This window comes from Macaca nemestrina, chromosome 4, assembly GCF_043159975.1.
Source record: "Macaca nemestrina isolate mMacNem1 chromosome 4, mMacNem.hap1, whole genome shotgun sequence".
Taxonomy (NCBI): domain Eukaryota; kingdom Metazoa; phylum Chordata; class Mammalia; order Primates; family Cercopithecidae; genus Macaca; species Macaca nemestrina.
Window position 1 is genome coordinate 95555297 of NC_092128.1, and position 22219 is coordinate 95577515.

The following is a 22219-nucleotide window of genomic DNA, read 5'->3' on the forward strand; positions in this document are numbered from 1 at the left end:
ACTTCATAACCAAAAAACTTATCAGTTAAAAAAAATCAGATGCCAATTTTTTTAGTAGATGAAATTATTTACCACTTTCTACTATCTTCAGATGGCAACCAAAATCTACCATCAGCCAGACAGGTGCCTTTCCACAGTGGGCAGGCAGACAGAATGAGAAATATTTTAAGAGGGTTCCCACACAATTTACAAAGTCTGTAAACAGCTCCACAAAGCTGCCCAATAGCTCTCATTTGACCTGCTGGAAAGTTGTTAATCAGTCAAACAAAGGAGAAACTCACCAAGAAAATAGCTGATTCTCCAACATGTAAGTTTTTCCATAATCTGGCCACTGATTTACCAACTCGAACTTACTTCAGCCACTACCCAATAGAGTTCTATCATTTCAGGCAAAGTCTTTAAAGTTCTCCCATGGAAAGTAGGCATTCTCATAAATTGCTAGTAGACTAGAAATGTGAGCAACCTCTTTAGAAGACAGTTTGGCAACAGAAAAGTTGTCTTTCAAAAATAAAGGCAACAGATTATTCCAAACATAATAATCCTCAAACATGAAATATTTCCAAATTCAAGGAATATGGCACCCAAAACCCCTTTCTAAAAGGAAAAAAAAAAAAAATCACCCTGTTGCTCACCAAACACTAATTTTATTTATTTATTTAATTTTTTTGACGGAGTCTCGCTCCATTGCCCAGGCTGGAGTGCAGTGGTGCGATCTCGGCTTATTGCAGCCTCTGCCTCCTGCGTTCAAGTTATTCTCCTGCTTCAGCCTCCCAAGTAGCTAGGATTACAGGCGCCTGCCACCACGCCCAGCTAATTTTTGTATTTTTAGTAGAGATGGGGTTTCACCATGATGTTGGCCGGACTGGTCTCAAACTCCTGACCTACTGTTCCACCCACCTCAGCATCTCAAAGTGCTAGGATTACAGGCGTAAGCCACCATGCCCAGCCCATTAAATTTTTAAGAATGAAAAGCCATAGTAAAAAGACCAATGGTTAACAGTACATTGATTAGGAATAAATAGGTAGAGGGATACCCAGGGGAAATTAGAGCTACAGAGTGTTAAAACTATAAAGCCTAACAAAACAAAAATAAAACAAGCAGCATACATCAGAAAGCCAGGCAGGGACGGAGGGAGAAGGCACTCGATGTTCATCATGTTTTCCTGTTATTCTCAATCCATCCTGACTCCCAACCTCGTGACGGTTTTCATCTCTTTTCTGAACCTAAGAGAACAAATACTCTTATGCTACAGAATTACTTTTCAGAAAATGGACAATTTATTTCCCTTTTGTTAAATTCAAGTAACATCAAATTGAATGTTTTACTTTTAAAGCCATGTTTTGTTTGAACCCAGTCTTACACAATTATTTCTGCCCATCATTTATTTATCCATCCTTCTGTTCCTCTCTCACTGTTTGTACAAAGGCATGGCTGAAATAAATGTTAACATTTGTTATCTTCTGCTTGAGCTTTTTTACTTTCTCCTTTGAACTTTTTTTTCTTTTGCCTAATTTTTTAAAATTAGGGAAACATCACTGAAGTAAAAATAAAACAGCAATTACCTTTCTAGCTTGCATGGTTCTTTTTCCATTTGTTCACCCGATCTGTGTTTCTCTCATTTCCCCCAACACTCCCCAACCTCAGATTCTGACTCATATACCTCCATCAGTCTTCTTCATTCCCTGACCCTCTTCTCTGGCTGTGTCTCAATTGTTGGAGATACATTATGTGCCATGCTCTCAGGTGAAAGAATCTGCCTAATATCACTCCTCCCAACACCATCATCTAGTAGGGAAGTGTAGAAACCCCCTGACAATGCAGATAAGAAAAACGTGGTGTTTGGGTATTTTCACTAGAGATGTCAACGGAAATTACCCACGCTGGGATTCCCAGCTGTGCTGCTGTTACACCACAATGGTGACACACACCAACACACACAAACCAGGTTTACTAGCAGCCACTAAGACATCTTCCATTTTCTCCCATTTCTCTCTCTCTTTTTAGAGAATTAAATAAATAACTCCTATTTGATGACTTAGAAGAAGGAAGGAAGGATGAGTGTGTGGGTAGAGAGAGGGAAGGAAAAAGAATTCCTAGGAATAGAGAGGGCTGCACCCACGTTTGTAACTATATACAATTTGCTCTACCACAGAACTCCAAGAATGCATTCCAGTGACAAGCTTATCTACTACCACAGCACCATGATAGTGGTCCATATTGTGTTTATTCTATAGCAGAAGTCAGTGGTCATGTTTTCCATAGTTTGTCCTCCTGCCTCTTCCTTGTTCTCCATCTTAAGGAGTGTGTATTAGAACAAAATTCACAGAAATCGAATTTTCAAGTTTGCTATATCAAGGATTATCAGGCACCACACAGACTGAGCAATACAAGTAACAGATTTTAAAAACCCAAATATTGATATCCTGGAGCATAGGATATTTTGTAACTTATATATATACACTTATACAGAGAGTTTCATCAATTTTTTTGTAATTCCTAATTTAAGCTCTCATTTTTGTGACAGTTCTTAGTAAGAGAACAGACACAGTCAGCTTCTATGTTATGTATCAGCAGACATGACCGTTCTTAGAAACAGCAACTGAAAAAGACTAAAGAATAAGACTTCATGTCTGAGAAATAAAGGCATTACCCTGAACCATAACTATGCAAAATATGCCCTGGCAAGTACCAGTCCCCGAAGGTTCTCTGTGGGAGCCTTTTAGTCATCTTTGGGAAGTCCTGCTCTTACATTCACTCTTAAAGACACCATGTAACATATGTTGGCACATTACTGGCTCTGAGAAATTCTGAATTTAAACAACAAAAACAACAACAACAAAACCCAAACCTGTTAACTTGGTTGAACTCATTCCAAACCTATTTGATAATGGAATCCATTCTCTGAGGCAACACTTTCCCATTTACCAACATTCCTTCAGCCTGCCGATCCTGTCTAGGCTGATCCTAGACAGGATCCTACAAGCCCACAAAATGACTTGCACTCTTACCTATAAAGGTTGGCTTATTCTCGATGCACATAATAACAAGACAGGTGCCATTTCTCAGTGTGTATCAGGCTCACAGCAGCCAGTAATGATACCTGGAAACTCTCTGTTTATAGTTTCATGTATAGACCTGAGAGGTCAACAGAGTCATGAGAAACTGACTGTCACATAAACAACATGGCAATGGTCAGAAGCTGGCAGTGTGCTTTCCTACTTGACCCTATCCTCCCTAAGTTTCCCTTCTTGGTTCTCATGACCACATGTCTTTGCCATCCCCAATATCCCACTCCCCTCTCCACTTGCTGTTTAAACTTTACTACCCAGACTCAATCCTTCCTATTTTGGTCTGGAATTACCCCACAGAGAAAATATCTAGATGGGAACATGTGAGTATTTGGAAGAAAGAAGTGCCACTCAAGAAAGTTAAAATACTAGGTCAGCTGGATAAACTACTCATAAAAATCTTGTGGAAAATACCTCAGTAATTAAACATTCACACAACTGTTATGTGGGCTCACTTAGAAACATATATACAAGCAATTAACTTTATATTTATCCAAGCAAATAAGAAAATGGGATCAACATTTAGTATTCACTTAACAAATGTTCACTGATCACTTACTATTGGTCAGGCACAGTTTTAGACACTGGAGATAAAGCAGTGAACTTAGTCTGAAACATTATACAAATATTTCAGCACAGACTAGAAAATTCAGTAATTCCAATTCCTATGATGACCCTGGAGAAAACAGTTTCTAAATGGAAGAAGAATGATTTTAAGGAAGAATTTAGAATTGTATTACAAGGTACCAAGAAAGCTTCTGCATCCATGAGAAGGGGTTAGAAAAGGCAACAGACATAAATTTTGTACCTAATATTTCCCAGGTACAATGCTAGATGCTCTTACGTATGTCACATATTTAATTCCCAGAATTACCCTTTGATTTGGTAGAGTTTCATTTTACAGTTAAGAAACAGAGCCAGCGGCCAAATTTTTGGAGTATGTCTGATTCCATCCAAATCCACACCTTTTATATAAATACCGAGGTTAGATCTGAAAATGAATTCATGGCCACTTCAAATAGCATTTCCAATATGACTTCATGATGACAAAGAAAAGATATCTCAAAATACGTGTGGGAGAAGGACAGACATCAGCAACACATCAAAAAATAGTATTTTCAAAGTTGGAGGAGTCACACTGTGATTTGGAGTTACTACAAAGCTACAGGCACCAAGACAACGTGTCCTAGCATAAACACAGACATACAGATCAGTGGAATAAGATTGAGAATGTAGACATTAAACCCTCACATTTATGGTCAATTCATTTTTGACAAAACGGCCTAGATAATCCAAAGGGGGAATAAAGGCCTTTAAAACAAATGGTGCTGGTGCTGGAACTTGATATCTACATGCAAAAGAATAAAGCTGAGCCCTCTACCTCACACTATGTACAAAAATTAACTCAAAATGGACCAAAGACATAAATGCAAGAGCTAAATCTATAAAACTCTAAGAAGAAAACACAGGGGTAACTCTTCCTGACCTCAGATTAGGTGACGGTTTCTGATATATGGCACTTGAAACACAAGCAACTAAGGGGGGGAAAAGTGATAAACTAGACTTTATCAAAATTAAAACATTTTGCACTTCAAAGGGCAATATTAAGAAAATAAAAAGACAATCCACAGAATGAGAGATAATATTTGCTGACCATCTGATACAGGTCTAATATGCAGAATAAAGAACTCTTACAACTCAATAATAAAAAAACAAATAACCCAATATTTTAAATGGGCAAATAACTACAATAAACATTTCTCCTCCAAAGAAGCCACAAAAAATGGCCAATAAGCACATGAAAAGATGCTCAATGTCATTAACCATTAAGGAAATGCAAATCAAAACCAAAATGAGATACCACTAAAATGTTTATATAAAATTAATTAATTAACAGACAATAACAAGTGTTATCAAGGATGTGGAGAAACTGGGACCTTATACAGTTTGATGGGAACGTAAACTTTGGAAAACCTTCTGGCAGTTCAACATGGAGTTACCACGTGACCCAGCAATTCCACTGCCGGGTATAAACCCAGACATATGAAAATGTATGTCTACACGACATCTTACACAGGAATGTTCACAGTAGCATTATTTATAATAGTCAAAAAGTAGAAAAAGCTAAATGTCTATTAACTGAATGCATAAATAAAAAGTAGGATATCCACACAATGAAATATTATTTAATTCATAAAACGAAATTAAATAGTGAGTCATGCTACAACATGTATGAACATGTAAAACATTACACTAAGTGAATGAGGACAGATTTTAAAGGCCATATATTATATGATTCCACTTATATAAAATGTCCAGAATAAGCAAATCTATAGAGACAGAAAATAGATTAATGTTTGCCAGGGACTGGCTAGAGGCTGAAGGAAACAAAGTAATATGGAGTTTCTTTTTGAGTGATAGAGATTCATTACATAGTGATGATGGTAACAAGACTTTGTGAATATACTAAAAAAATTACCGACATATATTCCAGAAGAGTAAATTTTGTGGTATGTGAATTATATCTAAATGGAAAACTCCCTTGAAAACTCCAATAAGAACGTTATGAAAACCCCACCAAGACTGCTTTAAGATAGCAAGCTCAGTTGAAAACAAATGACCAAATAAAATCAAAATAAAATAAAATCAACCCTGTGATTTTGGATCAGTCTACATAAAGCCTATTAAATCTATACCATCTAGGAACTCATGGAAATGAAAGAATGAAATAGCAAAAGTCAGAGGTCAAATTCAACCTCTACACATTGAAACACCTGTACAAATTATGACAAGACTTGTCAATTCTGCTGCCACATTAGTCATCCTAGAACTCACCTGAGAAGTTGTTGACAACTATATCCAGTAATGTACCTGGGGTCTTCTAAGATCTCAAAGGCTTTCTTCTATCCCAGGAGGCAGCACCAGCTTAGATCTCTGAGCATCTATTTATGTGTAATCCAAGGTCTAATGAAAATCTTTACAGAGTGACTAAAAGTCTAATCTGGATGTGACATGAAAATGACTTTCAAACTCTGAAACAATTGGTTGATCTTTGCTCTACATGCTTGCTTTACATTTAGCAGTGACTCAAGCCCACATTTTTAAAAAAAAGTTACAACAACTCTAATTCTCAGAAATATCATGATGTAGGCTAAAATAGATACACATATGTACACCCATATTCACACAAATCAACCCATCACGAATCCAAAGAATGACACAGGCTAATGAAAAGCCTGAATTGCTCTGTCTGCAGTCAAATGAACAACATGAACAGGGCAAGCACAGACAATCCCAACTTTTGAGAGGTTGAGCTCCAAAAGGTAATTGTAAATCAGCTCTTTGACACTACTCAAAACACATTTTTTCACAGATGTTTGGTCATGTGCCTAGGCCAGCCCAGAGAGGCCTATGCAATGCACTTCAAGCTAATCACGCCTTCCAAGGTCAACTCCAGAATGTGGCTCAGAAGTGGAAGCATCCTGGCTGCAGCAGCAGGAAATAGAAACAGTGTACCCTCTAGGGTACCTCTCAGGTACCCTAAACTGGGGAGCAAATACAGGGCATGGTCCACATTGAGAATTCCATCCTACTCCCACTGAGACATACAAATCCTTCACAAGGGATCTCTAAAGCCTGAGGGAAGGAAGGACCTATGGCTTCCTTAAGCTACTATCCCAGAGTTCTAACTTCAGTACAATTCTGCTAATTTGGAAATGAAAACAAACATGAGTTCACATTATGGAATTTTTAAGAACTTGCCATTCTTACAGAAAGCCAAATTGCTGGATTTTTCAAAAATGTATTTTATAAGGAAGATACATGAAAAGTAGATTAGTAAAAGTAGATTCATGACTTTTGGCAGTTTCTCAACATCTATGATCAATACAGATTCAATTTTTCACCACCTCTATGTCTCGCACCCAGCTGAGAGGCTGGCACATAGCAGCCACCTCAAAAATGCTTATGGAATCTCTACACTTTTTTTTTTTTTTTGAGATGAGTCTCGCGTCTCCCAGGTTGGAGTACAGTGGTGCGATCTCGGCTCACTGCAAGCTCTGCCTCCCAGGTTCATGCCATTCTCCTGCCTCAGCCTCCCGAGTAGCTGGGACTACAGGCGCCCACCACCACGCCTGGCTATTTTTTTTTACTTTTAGTAGAGACAGGGTTTCACAGTGTTAGCCAGGATGGTCTCGATCTCCTGACCTCGTGATCTACCCACCTCGGCCTCCCAAAGTGCTGGGATTACAGGTGTGAGCCACCTAGTTGGCCAGAATCTCTATACTTCTAACATCATTAGTATTGTGAATGCTATTTACTTTTTAACTACTGCAAAGTAATTTACATACAGTGCAATGGGGATTAACAGGATTGGCTTGGCCTCAGAAAAGACATTATTTAGGGGAGAAATAGAAAATAGAAGGTTAAAAAATACAAACTATCTACAAACACCGTACTGTCTGGACTGTGTTACAAAAAGTCCTAGTAGGGCACAGTGAAGTGGACTGGGCAGAGCACAAACTTTGGTGTTAGAAAGGTGGCTTGTCCTTGCCAGCAATGTGACCTTGAGCAAATCTGCTTCCTTGTGCCTTGATATTCTCAACCAGGGAACAATTCCCTCTCAAGGGAATTGTATGGCTGAGTGACCAGGGTGGGAGGGAAATTAAGTTTTCAGTGGATACTGTGGTGCTTTTAGAGTCTGGTTCTACAAACATGACTTTCTCATTAAACAATTAAATACATAAAATGCACTATGTGATTCATCGTTACAGTAAAACCCAAGGGAAGTGTGTAAAATGGCAGGCTAATCTCCCTAGCCCTTCCCCCATTTCCTTATGCCCTCTCCTGGTTCTCCTGTGACTTCCACAGAGCTGCCAGCTCTGCCCTGGTCCTCAGTCTGACCTCATTCTAGCCTGACCACCTGCTTCTGACTCACAGTCTTGCTATGAACTCTGTAATCCCCCAGTCCTGCTTCAGGTTTTCAGGTCAAGGATCTCTGTCCAACCCTGTCCCCCCGACCCAACCTCTTGGTGAAAATGATGGGCCACCCTCTCAGGGAGAACCACAGGGCTAATTCTGATTCCAAAGTAAGCTTATTACCTTAGGGTCGATGCAGCAAACAAACAAAAAAGCAAGTTTGCTTACAGTTTTGGGAGTCGAAGAAAAAAAGGAAAAGAATAAGAAAAAGAAAAAAACATATAAACAAGACCATCAGAGATACTCTACACTATAACCACCACATACCTCCCCCACCCCAACACACACCCAGAATCAGAGGTGGAACCAATTAAGCAAATCTTCCTCAGTTTAGAACAGCAAATCTAATCCTAGAAGATAGTTTCCATCAATCAAGATAGATTATCTATCTAGAAAGGTCCATCACTAGGCCCACAGAGGAGCCCAAGAACGCCTGCTGACCTATCTCTACAGAGTGGAGCTCCTCAGGACTGGGAAGTCAGGGCTAAAGGAGCATCTCCACTCCTCAGCAACCTGCTCCTAAAACCAGCCTCTTCCACTCTCAGGGTGAGTCAGTATCCGGGTCTGTGCCTCATGTCTCCCTGGCCACTAGAGTGACCTCAACCAAGAGCAGCCACTGTGCTGACCTAGCTGAGCCAACCTGATTCCCTTCCTCAGAACGTGGAAGAATTTGGAAGTTAGACACACAGTGACCTAGGCAGACTCTGAAGACCACTGAACTCAGTAGATGAGTAGGACTGCCAGGGCATGCCATGAGTAGGACTCAGTAGATGAGTAGGACTGCCAGGGCATTTTTAACCATGAGAGGAGCAAGCAGGGGTGATTATGAGACAGTGGGGCAGACAGAGGGAGGCAGAGACTAAAAGAGAAGAGAGGCTGACAGATAAGAGTCCCAGAGAAATGCAGAGTGTGAGGCACAGAGACAGGCAGATAGACAGCATGAGCATGCAACGACACAGGGGCAGGCAAATAGAAACCCAAAGGAGACCAGGAAGATGGCAGCTGGAGCAGGGCGGGCGGCCAGTTGGGGACAAGGGAGATCCTCATGGGGCTCTGTCCACCAAGTGGGAGGCCCTCCCACGTCACAGCGGTGCTTCCTGCTGCCTGCCAGGGGCTCTGAGAGCTGCCCGCTTGCACCACTCCAATAAACCTTCTCTTACCTGATCCAGTCTATTTCTCACTTATGAAAGCTAGAAAAACAATTTCAAATATCAACACCTAATGAGAAGCAGCATTGGCAATTTTGACACATGCTGTGGATAAATAAGTTAAAATATCTGGGAAACCTACTTAGCTATCACTAATAAAATTCTATAAAATATTCATACCTTTGAACTAAATATTCATAATAGAAAAAAGTGTATATAACCTCAATGCCCAAGAGTAGAAGAAAAGTTAAGCAAATTAAGACTAGAATACATTTATTTCATGCAGTGAATAATATCACCTTTAAAAATATTTATGGTTAAGAGAAAAATGTTGAATATAAAAGTACATAGAACTATGTAAAAATGTACATTGAAAATAAAGATCATAAGAAAATACCCAGGGAGATGACAGGAGGCTACATTTGGGTGGCAATGCTAAGAGATTTTTTGTTCCTCTATATGTTGTCTGTATTTTCAACATTTTTATAACGAGAATATATTCAAAATGATATATTTAATTATGTAAAAAAATTAAAATAAAAAGGGGAAAAGTAGTAAGAGTCTAACACCGATACACTTTTGTACTTGTGACTTTTGTATTGCTACAATACCCAGTATGGATTCCTACACAGAACTGGCTCTAAGAATGGCCATCATCTGGCTAAGCTTCTTCCCAGTATCGTTATGGTAACCTTAACTTAGTAAACATTTCCTCAATGCCTTCCCACTTTGTACAAGGTTGAGTTTAACGGCTGCTGATACTCTGATGGGCAACTCACTACTCATTCTTTCTGAGACAGCCAATTCCATTTTTAAATGTTTGGGTGACATCAATTATCTCCAACTTAATCAGGTGCCCTGAGGCCTGTATAAGCAGCTCACCGATCTGACAGTAATCAGAAGGCTGTTAGATGACTAACAAGTTCCCCTTATTCTCGAGATACTTGGACCTATAGATGCTCACAGTTCTGCCTAGCAGTCAGATTTGTCCCGGCTCAGGTGGTCTGCCTGTCTTCCCTTCTTTAGAGAGAATAAGAGTCAACGATATATAGCTGTTACTCTTTTTCATTTCTTTTTTGTATTTATACACAACAGAGACAACGGAGAAGGCATAGCAATTCATCATTTTTATATGTCTTTCTGCTCTTTGTAAGAGCACAGTGGAACTATACATACAATTAACATTCAAAAAATGTTACTAAAGATTTCTAAATGACATGACCACAGAATTAGGTGTTTTAAATACCATGTATATTAGCACAGAGTTGGATTTAAAAAGCCAATAGCTGAAACAGAAATTATCCTGGTAGACTGTTTACAGGCCTACAGCTGTGATAACAAACCTCCCTCAGCCCCTTCAACATCAACCCCAGAAGCACATGTAGAGGGTGGGTGGTTAGCCTTCCGGGCTGACATGGGCATGTACATCTGACTTTGTTATTGTCGTCTGAGTTTTTGGAACACTTGGGGGTGATGTCTGCCTATAATGTGGCCAGATGCCTTTTCAAGAAAAGAAATATCCCAATTCCAGCCCAAATACTCAAAGACCCAATACAGTTTCCCCATCTTTCCTTGCTAGTTCTTATTTCACAATAAAATTTGTCTTCCTTTTGAGCAGCCAGTGGACAGGCCTGCTTGAGGCAAGAGGCACTGAAATGTCTCAAAGGAATTCTACAAAGATGGCTTTCCTTTCAAGTTTAACTCCTAAGGAATAAATCCTTCTCTGCAAGAGCATTCTCTAGTTTTTCAGGGCTAAACATGCATTCAGCAGTTCCTATTATGATTGGAACATTTCACTGCTTTTCTCTATCACTGTAGCAGACAGAATCACTGAATTGTATACAAGAGAAAAGCAGGAATAGGCATAGGTTTGACTGATGGTGTATTTAAAGCAAGCTTTCTCCTTTAAATCTCAATGTTGCTAGAGTGAAGAGAGTTGGCTGGCTAGCTATATTTATTTTACCCAGATTTGTGATATGGAAAAGGTTGAACAGAATATCAGTTTTAGTTTCCACGGATCACTATTAAGACAAGATGATATAACTGGAATTAGAAATCTAAAGTTTCATTAAAAGGATCCTTAAATAGCTAGAGATTGAAATCTTATGAGCCTTCAGTTTTGCAATGGTGTGATGAAGAGGCAGACACTACTATCAGGCAGTTCCCATAACAGGGCTTGGTATGCCATGGTAATTGGATCCTATTATTTCTTTGTGTCTAGAACAATTACCCCTTAGGTGTACTGAACTAGGGATGATAGTGACCTATTTGCACCTATAGAAGTAGTGTTTATAAGATGGACTCCGTTTCATACAAAGTTTTCCAGTTTTCAGTTTGAACGTGTAGGGTCATGCCACGCCCCTGATCAAGTTTCTTCAGTGGATATTCATTACCTACAACAAATAAGAGGTCATCTAGCTGCAAATCAGAATCATCCACGAACAATGTAAAGAAAAATACATGCTCAGGACATGCTCTACCTGAAGATTCTAATTCAATGGTCCCAGGATCCAGGTATAAACATTTTTTTTAAAAAAGTTTTCCAGATGATTGAAATGTACAGGATTGAGGACTACTGGCTTGCAAGAGGAAGTCTCTGTGTTACATACAAGGTTCAATTCCCACCACTTTTCAGCTGACATTCCCCCTTCCAGCCACGCAAATCTACCTGCAGTTCTCTACAGACTATCTCTGAACCTTTGTAGCAGCCATGCTCACCCTTACTGTGGGCACAGCAGAGTGGCCACTGTATAAGGTCGTAGCTCAAATGAGGCCTTCTTGTCCATTTCTGCCTAACATTCGCAGGCTGGCATGCACCAGGCTGCCCTTGCATATACCTTGTATATACAACACTATTACAATAAAGATATGTACCTGCTTCTCTCCTACCTGAACTGTAAGCTCCTGGAGGACCTGGTCTCTGTGATTCTTATGTCCTGCTGCCTAGCAAAATACCTGTCACATGACAGGTACTCAAAAAATTTTCGATGAACTAATAATTGCATCCATGCAAATAAAACCAATGTAGTCAATGTTGTAAGAAACAGAGTGCTGGCATTATTTTGAATTGAACAGAAGAAAATTTGAATGGATATAATCACGAATTTTTATTCAAATAGATTTTTTTGTAGTGAGCTTTGGGTTCCAAGAGTTACTTAATCATCCTCAAGCATGCCACAAGAGAAAACGTTTGGGGATCTTTGACTCAGTTAGAACCAGTGCTGCTTCCATCGTATGTCTGGAACTCATTTCAAGAAGATTTGTATGTCTTCAATTCTAGTCCTAGATATCTCTGAAAGAAAACCCAAAAGAAAGAAGCCAGCAGGGGAATTGACAAAAACGAAGATATATTTTATGTGCAGTCTAGAGTTTTCTGAATAGCATTTTTCTAAGCTACAAGCTTGCAGACCTTAAAATATGACTCAGAACACCAACTGTGATGCCAACATTTTTATTTCTAGACTTTTTAGCAGAGAATATGGCAATAACTCCAAGCTACTCAGTCTACAAATCCTCTAAACTTCCTCCTAGAGAACAGAATAGCACTTGGCATTTCTTGGGGTATTATTTTACTTGCATATATAGTTATGCTAGTAAAATTTTGGTGACTAAAGAAGAATTAATAACTGAAGCTCTCAATGATTCCCATGATTACTGCTTAAGTTGGCAAAATATCCTTAGGCACAGAAGAAACTTGCTGATGAAAATGTGTATGGGTGGATTGTTCAGTTTTTTTCACAGTGATACACTTGCTTCCAGTTATGTCTGCATTCTCAGACAAGTGGTAAGGGCATAATAACATAAGGTTTACCATTTTGAGAGAGAAAATAGGACCACAGAAAATTCATTGGCATGATAAAAATATTTTACACTTTATACCAACTGTGCTTTGCTGTTCAACACCTGAGCTTCTCACTACCTTATCTCTTTTCGTAAAGAAAAAAATGCTTCTTGAGGTATCATTTATGTGCACTTGATATGGTTTGGGTCTGTGTCCCTGCTCAAATATCATGCCAAATTGTAATCTCCAACATTGGAGGTGAGGCCTGGTGGGAGGTGATTGACTCATGGAGACAAATTTCCCCTTTGGTGCTATTCTCATGATAGTGACTATTGTGAGATCTTGTTGTTTAAAAGTGTGTAGCACCTCCTCCTCCCTCCCTTCCTCCTGCTCAGGCCATGTAAGACATGCCTGCTTCCCCTTTGTCTTCTGCCATGATTGTAAGTTTCCTGAGGCCTCCCCAACAATGCGTCCTGTACAGACTGCAGAACCGTGAGCCAATTAAACCTCTTTTCTTTATAAACTACCCAGTCTCAGGGTATTTCTTTATAGCAGTAAGAGAACGGGATAATACAGCTCCCCTTTTAAGTGTACAGATTGACAAGTTTGGAGCAAATGTATATGCCTATGTAAACATCACTTCGATCAACACCTCAAAGAACATTTCCTCAATCAAAGAGCTCCCTCATGCCCTTTTGCAGTCAAGTCTGACCCTGATATCTCTGATTTCTATCACTACCATCTGGTTTTACCTGTTCGAGGACTTTGTATTAATGGAATCATACAGAATATGCTCTTTTCTTTTATGGCTTCCTTGCCTCAATATGATGTTTCTGAGTTTCAGCCATGTTGTTGCTAATATCAGTGGTCCCTTCTGTTTTGCTGCTGAGCAGCATTTTGTTGTATAAATATACCACAATTTATCTGTTCACCAGCTGATGAACATTTGAGTTGTTTCCAGTTTTTAGCTGTTACGATCAAGCTGCTATTAACATTTGTGTTACAGGTCTTTCTCTTGGGTAAACATAAAAAGCAGTATGACGAGCCAGAGGGTAAGCATGTTTAGCTTTAGAAATTGCCAAACTGCTCTCCAAAGTGGCTGCACCTCTTTATACTCCCGCCAGCCATGCCTGACAGCCCTGGTTGCTCCACATCCCAGCCAACATTTGCTATTGTCAGTCTTTTACATTTAGTCATGCTGATGGGTGTGCAGGTGTGCCTTACCGTAGTTTAATTTAGAAGGTCTGAAATCTGTTTCATTCAGTGTTTAACTTTTTTCTCTTTCTAAGGAACACAGGCAATGTGGTATACTGAAAGGTCGCTGGATCAGGATCGTTGTCCTAAATTTTATCACCGACTTTGTCATTAAATAGTTGCATAACGCCATAAAGAACATCTATCCCACCTCATTTCTTCCCCTATTGATAAAATAGTCAATTGGGCCAAATGAGGCTTAAATTCCTGTACTAAGTAAAAATGAACATAAATAAGTTTTACCAAAAATATCACAGTACTTTCATAACAGTTAAGCACTTTTTTTTACAGACTGTCCCACAGTTTTCAAAGAGAATTTGTATATTAATACATTCTATTTCATGCTATAATTATCTCCCAAACACCACACTTTGTTTCAAGGAATAAGAATAAATCAACAAAGGAGTTCCATTCAATGGAAGGCTCCCTCCTTGCCTGCTGCTTCCAAGCTAATTTGCCAAATCATGAACTTTCATGTGAACATTAATGCATTCCTTTTCACAGTCATCTGAGCTTCATTCCAAACTGTACCTGTTTTTAAAAACGTTTCTGATTCAAAAAGCATAAGTAATCATCCTTGGTCATGTATATTTTGCTCACTAAGCTTTAAATAGTGGAGTGAATCAACTGGCAAATCTTTGCACTTCATCTGATATTCTGCCGTATGCTTATACAATATCTCTTTACTATTGTTCAGCCTTGTATATCTAGCAATGTAAAAAAAGCCAACCAAATCCCTAAAGTTAGTCTTCACCTCTCTGGGTTCTCATAAAGCAAGGTCAGGGTAAAGTAAAGGTGAAGGCATTGTTAATGATAAAGGAAGGAAAACATCATACATTCTTTATGAGGAAACTTTAGCAGTTAGAAGAAAGGGTAACTAATGATCAAAGGTGAGGGAGAAATGCATGGCATAACTGAAGGAAATTGGTTTTTTCAGTTCCAAGGAAATATGCACTAAAAGAAAAAAATGTGCAAATAAAATATCTAGTGCTTGTTGGAATATGGGGGAAAAACTCAACACTTTTTATCATCAATTCCCATCTAAACAAGTTACATATTACCTATCCAAGATTAAGATTACACTTAACCAAGGTGTCCCATCTCTTGTTCTAAAGATACCTCAAAAAATGCCAAAAAAAAAAAAAAAAAAAAAAAAAAGAAAGTAAACTTTTTATTGCTGACAGCAAAAAAGACATGGGTTTCGGTGGGAGGCCTATTTCAATATGAACAGGGGATGCTGAGTTGCAGCTAACAAAAGATCACTTATTAAAAATACATATGCAGTGTACTTCAAACGGCCTCTTACCTAAGGGGGAAATGAAGAATAAAGCCATCAATTAGTTGGTCATTAACCTTTCCAGGTTAACCTCTTAAAAAGTTGAATGAAAGTTATGGTCCAGTCTTTCCAGAAAGGATTACATGGTTTTGCACTGTCCCAAAGGGTCTGGCTCTCTGAAAGCCTTCTGTGGAGTCTTTAAGGGTTTGAGAACCTAGGTTGAGATGAAGGACTTCTGATTAAATGAATTCATCAGTGAGATTTTGTCACTCAAACTTGACCTATATCCAAAAACAAGAAGGCAAACCTCTCTCCAATCCAAATGCCAAATACATACATGGTAGAATGTGAAGATGATTTTTTTAATGCCAAAAATTATTTAACATTCTCACAGGAAGTACACGTTCAGAGGCAAAAAGTGAGCTGTGGGAAGACAGATGCTCCCCAACATCCATTTCCCAACCATTGCTTCCTGAACATCAAGGTAAGCCAACAAGTCTGAACGGTGATTTGAGGGGTGCTGTCAGTTCCCTCCATTTCTAGAACAGGTTTTTTCTAGAAGAAGGTATTCACTGTGGGGCACAGAGGGAGGAGTATGAATGGCTAGAAAAAATGTTTGTGAGCAAACTGATAAATGTTATTTAATTTGGAAAGAATTCAGAAGAAAAGAGATAATTTGGGAACTCTGGGTTATAAGGCAGGTGTCTGTCTGTGGTAGGCAGAATAATATAATGGTCCCCAAATACGTCCATGTTCTAATCCCCAGAAGCACTGAATGTATCTTATATGGCAAAAGGGACTTTGCAGATATGATGGGAAGATTATCCTGGATTGTCCTGAGAGGTCTGATCTAACCACAAGGGCCCTTATAAGAGGGCGTCAGGAGATGCAGAAGGCAATGTGATGATGGAAACAGAGGAAGGAGATGTGATGTAAAGCCATGAGCCAAGGAACGCAAGCAGCCTCTAAAAGACAGAAACAGCAAGGAAGTGAATTCTCCACAAAAGCCTCCCAAAGGAACAATGCCCGTTGACACCTGATTTTAGTTTTCTGACCTCCAGAACTGAAAGAAAACAAAATTGTGTTGGTTTAAGCCATAAACTTAAACAACTTAAGCTTAAAGCAACATAATTTGCTATAGCAGTAATAGGCAACCAATACAGTCTTTCCTAAAAGAAAAAAAAGGAAGGGGATGTAAGGAAATAAAGAGAAGTGTGAAATAGCATATGAAAAAGCATTTTCTGATGAACAACAAACACTTCCATCAACAAGACTGATACTGTCTCAAATGTGGCCCTGAGCCAGCAATATATATGGGGAAGCTGGGGCTTAATGGAAAAACCTGGGCTCTCGTCCTCACTCTCCCACATACGGCTGTGTCACTGCACAAGCACAACCCCTTCGCGTCTCAGTGACTAATCTATAAAACAAAACACGTAGACTAGATGAATGATAACCTCTCCTTAACAAAGGCCGGAGGGCTTTTCCTACAGACTAGCTCAAACCAGTGGTCAGTTTTCCCATAAACCAGTTCCCATAAACCATGTCTTATTTAATTAATAAGAATTGAATGGGCACATCTGTCCCAGTTTAAAGCTTCAGCAACTGAGGCTTAACAAGGTCAAATCTGTCCACCATCACTGGAATTTGAATGCAGGCATTTTGGACTGGAGATCGCCTTTTTATCCAGTGTACTTGCAGCATTCTCTGGTAAAGTTTCAAGCTGTGCGCCCAGGGGTCTGAGATAGGTTAGAATGCAAGGGCAAGAGAACACCACCAACACAAACCACGATCATAAGCATCCTAGAGAAAATGAAAGGGAAAAGGGGGTGCTCTGGTGAGAATGTTTATATTCCCCTGAAATTCATACATTAAAACCTAGTCACCAATTTGATGGCATCGGGATGTGGGGTCTTTGGGAGGTGAGTAGGTCATGAAGGCAGAGCCCTCATGAATGGGACTAGTGCCCTTTTAAAGAGGCCCCACAGAGCTGCCTTGTCCCTTCCACCCTGTGAGGACACAGCAAAAAGGCACTGTCTACCAACCAAAACACGAGCCTCCCAAGACACGAAATCCAACAGTACTTCGATCTTGCATTTTCCAGCCTCCAGAACTATGAGAAGTAAATTTCTGATGTTTATAAGCCACTCGATTTATGCTATTTTCTTAGAGCAGCCCAAATAGACTAAGACAGGGGCAAAGACCAAACTGCCTTATATTCAAGCATTTTAAAAGTTGGGCATTCAGGAACGATCTTTCTAAGATCACTTTTTAAAACAAACGAAAACTTTCAAGACTCAAAGTGGTTCCCATGGGCAGACTCCCACTGTTCTGTAAGGCAGAATGCCATGTTACAAACCAGTGAACTGTTTTTCCTCCATATTCAAATTCCACTCTGGACCTGATGCTGCTGCAGCAACTCCAGTCTTCACCGTTCACAGGAGGAGAATGGAAGGGCTGCTGCCCAAAATAGTTTAATAAGGCCAGCAGTGATTCAGAGAGTAAATAACAGGCCACGCACTCAGACGCCTGCAGAACTGGGACCCAGTTGAGAGGGGGGTTCATTGCTCAAGGTTAAATGGGGGATAAAGAGGACAGGGACATTCAATTACACGTGTTCAAGGGAGAAAAGATCATTAGTACCACCTGCAAACTCCCAAAAAGGCAGTCAAATACGAGGCATTTCAGCTTGACTATTTATTAACACTGTTCTAGAGTCAAAAAAAGAACCAACCCATGAAGGTAAAAAGCAACCTTGCCAACATAGACCCTTTAGAACATTTTCTCTCTCAATGGACTCTGATTTGTCACTGAATAATTTCACGTGCATAAAAATATCTTAAGTTTATGAATATTTAAAAAGATGCCCAACATCAGGAGAACAAAAAAAATCCAGAAAAGCATCCAGAAAACTTTACTAATAGTCACAAGCTAGTCTAAAATCCAAACAAGATTCACCCTACCATGCAAAACACTCAAATCATTAATATTTCTGATTATGCTTCCATTCCCAAGAAAAACTAGGAATTGAGCAAACTTTAAGCTTGTGTAAAAAATAAATGTTGCATTTCTATTATTTATTTATCTTAAACTCCAGTTGAGGCAAATATTTGCCTATGCTCTCAGTTCTGATGAGAAGTTGATATTTAAATAATTAGTTGATATTTAAATAATTAGCTATGAGAAAAGCAAACCAATGGGTATTTCCCAAAGTTACTATCTGCTTTTGCTATCAAAATTTGGAATTTCAGTCAAATATACAGTGAAACATATATACACAAGAGCTATGCCACTTAGCATAAATAGAGTAAAACAACAAATACTAAGATTTGTTAGCATTAAATCAGTTTAGTCTATAAATACCTTTATAGATGACAAGAGAAAAGCAAAGCTTAAGAATGCAGATAGATCATGTGTTTAACTGCTCTAAAATGGGAATGTGAGAGAAAGTTAATTTTCTCAGCTGGAGCCAAGAGTTAAAGCTTGTAACTGATGGAAAATAAGGTCATATTGGTGCAGTCTTTTACGTGAAAAATTAAATCTCACCACTTCAATACAGGCCTCATTTTAAGGCGGATCACGAGGCCAGGAGATCGAGAGACGATCCCGGCTAACACGGTGAAACCCCGTCTCTACTAAAAAATACAAAAAAACTAGCCGGGCGAGGTGGCAGGCGCCTGTAGTCCCAGCTACTCGGGAGGCTGAGGCAGGAGAACGGCGTAAACCCGGGAGGCGGAGCTTGCAGTGAGCTGAGATCCGGCCACTGCACTCCAGCCTGGGTGACAGAGCAAGACTCCGTCTCAAAAAAAAAACAAAAACAAACAAACAAACAAACAAAAAACACCAGTATTAATCATCTCAACAAATTTTTATTCAAATATTACACAGATATGGCATGTTCAACACTGATCTTATTGACAAGTGTAAGCCTGCTTTGCTGGATGTCTCAGAAGCAATAACCTTTTTATTATAATCCTTTCTTGTGTCTTAGTTTTAAGCTTTAATGACAGATAACCGAGCTCCTCAGATCAAAGACACAGTAAAAGCCAGGAATAGAACATAAGTGAATTGAACACTGTCAACAACACAAAACAAAACACCTTCATTTACTGCTAGAGTAATAGAGTACCTGCTGTGCCCAAATGGAAAACAACCCTCATATAATGTATGTGTTATCAAAAACATATCTATCTTTTGGTCTCCAACCACTAGGGAGTAGCACAAAATACATTAGGGTGTCAAGAAGTCTGTCATGCAAGCTGATCTTCTCAAAACCGGCTTAGATATCAGGCTGAAACTCAGCATAACTACTTAGATGGCTTTATCCTTTAAATAAATACTGTAAAATAGAGTTTGCCATACAGCTTACTTTTGAATGGATCTTTTCTGGAAATATTTCAGCCTTCAGAAGCAATGTAATGACACAGGTTTGAATTGGGCCAATTTTCAGTTATGTCTTCTATTCCTTGGCTTGGGATTCAACACTCTTGGACTTTTGGCAACAGGCAGATGGAAATGCCAGAAATTACAATTTTGATGAAATGCTTTCTTTCTAGAGGACTTAATTATTTCTACTGCATGGGTTTGTTTCATTTTACATAAGGCATTTTCTTAAAAATTGTATGCAGATATTGAAAATGACTCACAAGGGCCGGGTGCAGTGGCACAAGCCTGTAATCCCTGCACTTTGGGAGGCCGAGACGGGTGGATCACGAGGTCAGGAGATCGAGACCATCCTGGCTAACACGGTGAAACCCCGTCTCTACTAAAAAATACAAAAAACTAGCCGGGCGAGGTGGCAGGCGCCTGTAGTCCCCGCTACTCGGAAGGCTGAGGCAGAAGAATGGTGTGAACCCGGGAGGCGGAGCTTGCAGTGAGCTGAGATCCGGCCACCGCACTCCAGCCCTGGAGACAGAGCAAGACTCCATCTCAAAAAAAAAAAAAAAAAAAGAAAATGACTCACAAGAACCTTTAGTGGCTTTTCCTTTAAGCCCCCTTTCAAAAAATATGGACAGGGTTGCTCATCACAAGGTTGTCTGTACTAGTAAAAAAAAAAAAAGGCAAACATAATAATGCATAGAAAATTGGATAATTTGTAGTACAACTACATAATAACCTGCAAGACATCCATTAAAATGATAAAACAGGCATGAGGGAGGCTTTTTAATAAAAGAAATAATTGTAGATTCACAAGAAGTTGCAAAAATACTGCAGAGTGGTCCAGTGTACCCTTCACTCGGCACTCACCAGTGGTAACATCTTATATATAACTACAATCAAAAACAGGAAATTAATATTGGCACAATACAATTAGGCTACACCGTTTACTCAGATTATGGTAAGCTACAGAACTTAGAAACTTACCAATTTTTACATGTACTCACTTTGTGTGCATGTGTATATATCTGTATTGTATATATTTCCATAAAATGTTATCTATATTTATGTAATCGCCACCACAAACAAGATACAGATTGTCCATCACCAGAAAGAAAACTACAAGGCAACTTTTCACAGTAATAGAAAGGGTCTATATCTTGACCTAGGTGGTGGTTAGGCCATATACTTCAGATTTATACAATTTAGATTATAAAGTATGCTTATACTTTAAAAGAATGAGGGAAAGTTCTTTGATTGATGACACATTAGGTTTTTTTTAAAAGTCACAAAACAATGTTTATATATGATTCAATTCTCACATAATGTGTCTCTATGTGCCTGGGGGTGGGATGGGGGAACACCAACATTTAATTTTCTTCTACAAATTCTATTTTATGTATTCTGACATTTATTTTGCAGAGAGTATGAGTTGCTTTAATAAAGCAGAGAAAAAGACCAAAAAAAAAGGTATGTACTGTATATTCTTGAAGAAGGAATCTTTTTTTATCACCATTTAATTCATTCTTAAGATTTCTTCTGGTTGAAAACTACCATCCTTTGTACCACTCCCCTAAAACACAACCTCTATCAACTTCATAATGAAGGGGCCTTAAGTTACTGGTTCCAGTAAAAGATAAACTTGAAAAGTTCTTCCCCATGAAGCTCAGTGAGTATGTAAGAACATATGTGAAAATTTCAAAGGAAACTGAGACACTGAATACAGGCTGTTACTTAGAGCTAACTTTTCCTCTCACAATCCACAAACATGAATACATTCTTTCAATATAACCTTTAATGACCACAGAATATGTACTGAAATTATGCAAAGGTTATCCAAGACCTCAACATGTACAAGACAAAGATTGTGCTCTTAACAAGGTCAAAACTGCAATGCAACACAATGGGCCAAGTTCTTACACCACCGATGAGAATAAAGTGCTGGGAGTATATGGTGAAGTAAACAGCCAATTCTGTCTAAGAGCGGGAAAGCAGAATGACTGAGAAAGGAAGGACCCTAGCTGTGGGCCTTGAAACCTTCTACTTGGGCTTCTGCCAGCTGGCAAAGAGAAAATGAAAATAGGGGAAAGAGTCACTCTAGTCACAGAGACTGCCTGCAGGCACGAACATTTTGGGGGCCTGCTGTAGAACAGATATGTACAAGTTAGGGAAGATGTGAAGGGATATGATTCTGGAAATGATCGTGAATACTATGATAAAAGTATGCCTGCATTACCCTGTATGCAGTAGAAAACTCAAAGGCTTTTAAACAGAGGACTAGACTGGTATCAGTATCAAAAGTGAGTTGGAATGAGAATGGAATAGGAAGAAAAATTA

At 39.1% G+C, this 22219-nt stretch overlaps 1 protein-coding gene across 7 annotated transcripts in view; it reads right to left on the bottom strand.

The window, feature by feature from the left end:
* LOC105475709 (oxysterol binding protein like 3) overlaps positions 1 to 22219 on the bottom strand; it is a 185908-nt gene that overhangs the window by 119515 nt on the left and 44174 nt on the right. The window contains exon 1 of one of the 7 annotated variants that reach the window (XM_011731193.2): positions 1564 to 4939. The exons of the other annotated variants lie outside the window; for them this stretch is intronic. The gene's annotated coding sequence lies outside the window, so the exon portion shown is untranslated. Of the gene's footprint in view, positions 1 to 1563; positions 4940 to 22219 lie in introns of those variants that run through there. 7 annotated transcript variants of the gene reach the window in all.